General features: G+C 41.5%; 1 long non-coding RNA gene across 1 annotated transcript in view; it reads left to right on the top strand.

The window, feature by feature from the left end:
* Positions 1-719: 719 nt before the first annotated feature.
* LOC147008251 (uncharacterized) overlaps positions 720-6,400 on the top strand; it is a 298,248-nt gene continuing 292,567 nt past the window's right edge. The window contains exon 1 of the long non-coding RNA XR_015053558.1: positions 720-819. This is a non-coding gene — a long non-coding RNA (uncharacterized LOC147008251). The remainder of the gene's footprint in view (positions 820-6,400) is intronic.

Below are 6,400 nucleotides of genomic sequence, written 5' to 3'. Positions count from 1 at the left end.
ACTCCGTAAAAGAGGACACTCCAGAGAGAGACACTCCGAAAAAGAGGACACTCCGGAGAGGGACACTCTTTTCAAGAGTTTCCTTCACGTATTGAACAATCCTATCGATGGTCTCATTCGTTGTGTTCCAACCTCGATTCATTTTGACTGCAAACCGCCGTTCTTGTCGAAATACTGAACATATTGTTGTTGTCCGAGTCCACATGAGATTGTGAATCGATACCATCTTTATTTTTTACACAGAGACCTCCAATCGTTCATACCAGCTCAACATAACTCGCACTCGGCTTCCCAATCTTCTCCACCTCTTCAAAAACACGGAGACATTGTTTTTTTGTTTTTAGATTTGCAGTGAATTTACAATTTCGTTTTGTTGTTTGTAAAGAGCTGTTGAAGAAAATCAAACGAGTGTGTACAGTACGGTACGGACTCAGACAGGACAAGGAATCATGGAGTGAGCACCTCCACTGGATTCCATCACTGACAGGTTGGGACAGCGAGAGAATGCGCGACTGTTGATGTTCGAACACGTCCATTACGCCATGACGGAGTAGTTCGGACATGTACCAAATGTCCTGGTCCAAACAGCACGGAACCAGATTTTATCACTGAAAGGAAATGTAAAAGAGCGATTAAACCGTTTAAGTAATGTAAAAAGTTTCCCAAATCTTAACATTTATCCCTTTGAAAGCGCAAACGCCAAAAAAAAAAAAAAATCAAATAAATAAAAACTCAAAATGTCGGACATTTTCTGGAAATTATATAAACGAGTTCGAGTTGCGAACAAACCCCGTGGGATTTCATCCGTACAACTCTGAGGTGAGCGACGGCACGGACGAGGTATCGTTTTGATATTTGATAAGATTTTCATCGCGTCAGAACAAGAAACCAGAACACCTCACGAGGGTGAGGCGACTTTCACATCATCATTTGTGACTGAATTTTGCGTTGGGCGTCGCTCGGCGCGTTTAATTTAAAAAAAAAACAAAGAAAGTTTTACGCATTTTACAGACAACACACTCAATTTGTACACATCTTTTCATTTTCACACATTTTATATTATACGGAGTATATTCATTATGTTGTTCGGTCCTCGGCGGGCGTGTGTGTGTGCACGGGGTTACCGAGCAGGGGCCATTCATAGAGTCCAAGTCTCGCATTCATAGAGCAAGACTGGAAGTACCAAGGACCTGAAGACTCGGACTGTCCTCCCGCACAGGTACCGGCAGCGCCACACCCCATGATCCAGTGAATCCATGACTCCCCAGGCCCGTCCCAGACGTCTATTGACCTCTGACTCACAGCCAGCAGAGACATGAATATCACTGCCAAGGTAAGTGAATCTCTCCACGACCTCAACATCCTCACCACAAACAGGCACAGACAGGACAGCAGCATCCAAGATGTCACTGAAAGCCTGGATCTTAGTTTTGACCCAAGAAACCCGTAATCCCAGCGGCTCCGACTCCTCATTCAGCACCTCGAGGGCCCCCAAAAGGATGTCTAAAGTCTCTGCAAAGATGACTGCATCATCTGCGAAATCAAGGTCCGAGATCTTGACATTCCCAAACGATGCACCGTAGCTTGATCTCAACCACATCCTCCTTAGAATCCAGTCCAAATAAGTGCTGAAAAGTGTGGGGGCAAGTACACATCCCTGACGAACTCCAGTAACAACTGGAAATAAGTCAGAGATGGTACCACCACATCTCACCGCACTCTCAGTACCAGAGTAGAGTTCAGACATCAGATCGATCAGTTTTGGTGGCACCCCACGAAGACCAACAATCCTCCAGAGGGCATCCCGATTCACTGAATCGAATGCTTTACAGAGATCAACATAGGTGGCAAGCAGCCCCTGCCGAAATTCGACTTCAGACTTGACTTCTTGTACACATCAAACACTACGTCCACCCTCTCGTACCTGGCACCATAGGATTCCACCTTTGGGATGATGTCTTCTTTAGCATAGTCATCAAATATCTTTGAAGTGGGTGGAGGTAGGGCATTGATAAGTGCTGAGCCATCAATGATGACTGCATCTCCCCTTGGTTCTCTGTCTGGGATGTTCACTTGCGCTTCACGAATTTCAGCCGGCTGTGACTTCAAATTTTTTTGAAGTTTTTTTTTTTTTTTCTAATTTTTCAAAATTTGGATTTTCAAATGGCGAATTGGGCAGATTTGATCAGAAAGCCCTACAGAACAGAAATGCCAAATTTTATGCTTGTATCATAATTTGCACGATTTTTCTACGATCTACTACACTATAACGTTCAAATGCACAAACAAGCAAACAAACACTTGAAAATATGTTTATAGATAAACCCAAACCAAAGTACAGAAAGATAATTCAACAAAAAGAAAACCTAATTTTAACATTCTCCAAATTAACTGTGGCCAGGAGATTCCAACTTGGGAAAGCGTTGCCATTGGCAACAGTCAACTGTGATGTCACAGAGCTTGTGTTTCTCCCTCTGCAGCGAATGTAGCTCTGAGAGACTACGCATATTTTCGTCGTGGTGATCGTTGAAAATATTCATCAAAATGTCTGGGTTCAAGTCACAACCTGATCTGGATCTCCAGGTAAAAGTAATTGTACATTTATCTCTGTTCCCATCGTGTGCTGCCTTTTTGGTTGCTGGTTGCATCATTGGTTTGGGGCATGGCTATGCCGCTGATGCTGTGCCCCTTTTACCAGTGTACTGGTGCTCATTTCGCCGACCTCGGAAGGATGACAGGCTGAGTCAACACCCTGGTGTTAATTCAGTGGCCAGCGGGGCTCAAACTCAGGACCTTAGGATCCCAAGCCACCACCTCAACCACTAAGCCCACACCACCACCCTAACCACTAAGCCCACACCACCACCCTAACCACTAAGGCCACACCACCACCCTAACCACTAAGCCCACACAAGGTTTCATCTTTGTTAAATAACTGACAAGTTGAATTTTTTTTTGTATTTTTAATTTGGCATCAGAATGAGGAATCACGTGATGGTGTATAACTAATTGCTCCACACATATATATATATATATATATATATATATATATATATATATATATATATATATATATATATATATATATATATATATATATATATATATATATATGTGTATATAGTTTTTGGCCCATGTCTCGATGGTTAAGAATCACTTTTAATATTGAAAAACTTTGTTATCTGGATATGGATTTGGATCTTTACCAAAACGTAATAAATTCATCCTTGTCACAGACCCAACCTGTCTCCCAAGTTTCTGCGGAATCCGTCCATTACTTTTTGAGATATCGTGCTGTATATCGTTGTTGCTCGATCTCTCAATGGTGAAGAATCACTGAAAAATTCCAGTTGCCACATCCGGATCCAGATCTTCACCAAAATTTGAGCAGTTCTTCATTGTCACACACCGTACCTGTCCACCACCTTTCATCAGGATCCGTGCACTACTTTTTGAGATATCCTGCACACAGACAGACAAACAAGCAGACAAACAAACAAGAAGACATCATGCAGAGCATGACACTTGCAAAATCCATAAAACAAATTTGAGCTCAAAAATAATTGATGGTTGAATTCAATGACCTGAAATATGTATCCTCTTCAAATTTCAAGTCAATCGGATGAAAATTGACAATTCTAGAATTCGGTCTGTGTTGACCTTTTGGCCGAAGTGGACCCACAAAAGAATTGGTGGTTTAATTCATTGACCTGAATTATAAATCCTCTTCAAATTTCAAGTCAATCGGATGAAAATTGAGGAATTTAGAAATACCACCTTAGTTGTTAACCTTTGGCTTATGTTGACCTTTTGACCTCAAAAACAATGGACTTCTTCCTAATGACAAACTCTACTATGTGGTGAAGTTTCGTGAAGATTGGTTTAAAATTGTGACCTGTCGGCGATAAACAGCCAAACAGACAGAATAACAAAATCGACCGACCAATACACTTGAAAAATCTTCGATTTTGCAACTAACAAACAAACAGACAGAAAGGGGTGAAAACATAATCTCCTTCACCTTCAGTGACGAAGTTAATAACTGCAGTAAATGATTTGCTTGTTTGATTAGTTGATTAGCTCTATTATTTATTTAATTATTGCTTGGTTGATTGATCTCAAGCTCGTGGAGGGTTTACGTAAATCACGTGCAGAACTACAATTGCACTCGGTGGAGCCCATACCTCCAGCAGGTTTACAGCTGACGTTTTGTATCCCACTGATAGATCGGATCTGCATACGAACCTTAACCAAAATCGAATCAGCTTGTTCCTGTCACCTAACCAATCATCCACCAAGTTTTGCCATTATCTGTCCACAACTTTTTGAGATATGTTGTTATTTATCATTTTTGGTCCTATCTCTTATTCGTGAAGAATTACTTTGAAAATTCTTGGATCCGGATCTGGATCTTCACCAAAATCTGATCAATTCATCCTTATCCTCCACCCAACCTGTCCACCAAGTTTTGTTGGAACACACAAACCGGATCCGGATCCATGCTTTTTGAGATATCAGGCTCACAAACAGACAAATAGGGGCGAATACATAACATCCATCCACCTTCAGAGGCGGAGGGGAAAAAGATAAACATCAGATAACACAACAAACACACACACACATGGCTCCTTTTATAATACAGATGTGAATGCAACTTGGTCCTTCACAAGTATAACATCTTAAGAAGTCTCAACGATTTAGCCGATAAATGTAAATAAGTTGGCTGTTTCAGGTAAATGTCTTGTCTTGATAATAATTACAGTGAAATATCTCTGTGGTTTGTTTAAGTCCTTCTCACAGAAAGGCAATCACAAGTTTCTCTCACCAGACTTGACTTTACATACATTTCAGAACGTCAAATACCTGTATACATAACCATGTGAAAAGGTGAGCAAAGCATAACAAGATTTGTTACCAGCAGAGGCTAGCCAGCACTGCTCACGGGAGGGAGGTGGGATTCTGAAGGACCTACACCCAAAATTTGGGGCCTCGAGGTGCAACCGTTGAGCCATGAATGAATAACGTACAAACGCACAAATAAACAAACACTTGAAAATATGTTTATAGATAAACCCAAACCAAAGCACAGAATGAAAATTCAATAAAAATAAAACATAATTTTAATATTCTCCAAATTAACTGTGGCCAGGAGATTCCAACTTCGGAAAGCGTTGCCATTGGCAACAGTCAACTATGATGTCACAGAGCTTGTGTTTCTCCTCTGCAGCGAATGTAGCTCTGAGAGACTGCGCATATTTTCGTCGTGGTGATCGTTGAAAATATTCATCAAAATGTCTGGGTTCACGTCACAACCTGATCTGGATCTCCAGGTAAATGTCGTTGTACATTTATCTCTGTTCCCATCGTGTGCTGCCTTTTTGGTTCGGGGCATGGCTATGCCGCTGATGCAGTGCCCCTTTTACCAGTACACTGGTGCTCATTTCGCCGACCTCGGAAGGATGACAGGCTGAGTCAACACCCTGGTGTTAATTCAGTGGGAAGCGGGGCTCAAACTCAGGACCTTAGGATCCCAAGCCACCACCTCAACCGCTAAGCCCACACCACCACCGTAACCACTAAGCCCACAACACCACCCAAACCACTAAGCCCACACCACCACCCTAACCACTAAGGCCACATCACCACCCAAACCACTAAGCCCACACAAGGCTTCATCTTTGTGAATTAACTGACAAGTTGAATTTTTTGTATTTTTAATTTGGTATCAGAATGAGGAATCACGTGATGGTGTATAACTAATTGCTCCATATATATATATATATATATATATATATATATATATATATATATATATATATATATATATATATATATATTCCCTTCAAATGGAAATAACGGATTTTTAATGTAAATGATTGTAATGATAACTCGGACAGTCGGTAGAGCGAATACCTCCACCACGTAATGCCTGATCCACGGGAACATATCGGGCATTTTAATATTTTTCACCATCACTTGACTAAGGTTTGTCCGATCAGAACGAAATTGCCCTCATGAGATAACCGAGAGCGGCGGGGGGGGGAGGGGGGCAACCTGTGGCTCTTTTCGGACTGAAGTGTGTCTCCCAAGCCTGACCGATAAAATCCCCCTTTTTCTTTTTATAAATTAATTTTCAGAAAAATCCTTGTAAGTCTCGTGAAAGGATAAAATAATATTTTAGAACTCGGACAGTGATAAACAGGACAATACATCCGATAACCGGTGGATTCTGCTAACAAGACTTACACGTTGTGCTCCACGCACAGCCTGCTCTCCATTACGCGGTTATTTTCGCCATCTTGTCGGCAATATTATTACTTCAACCTGTTTTGCAGCCTCAGTTTACCATTCGAACTCCCCTTGTAAAAAGATAGCGACTCCGTGATCCCGACTGGGCAGG

This window comes from Eptatretus burgeri, chromosome 20 (assembly GCF_056783735.1).
Source record: "Eptatretus burgeri isolate ZD-2024b chromosome 20, Ebu_testis_v1, whole genome shotgun sequence".
In the NCBI taxonomy this organism is placed as follows: Eukaryota; Metazoa; Chordata; class Myxini; order Myxiniformes; family Myxinidae; genus Eptatretus; species Eptatretus burgeri.
This window is presented reverse-complemented; position numbering and strand designations above follow the sequence as displayed.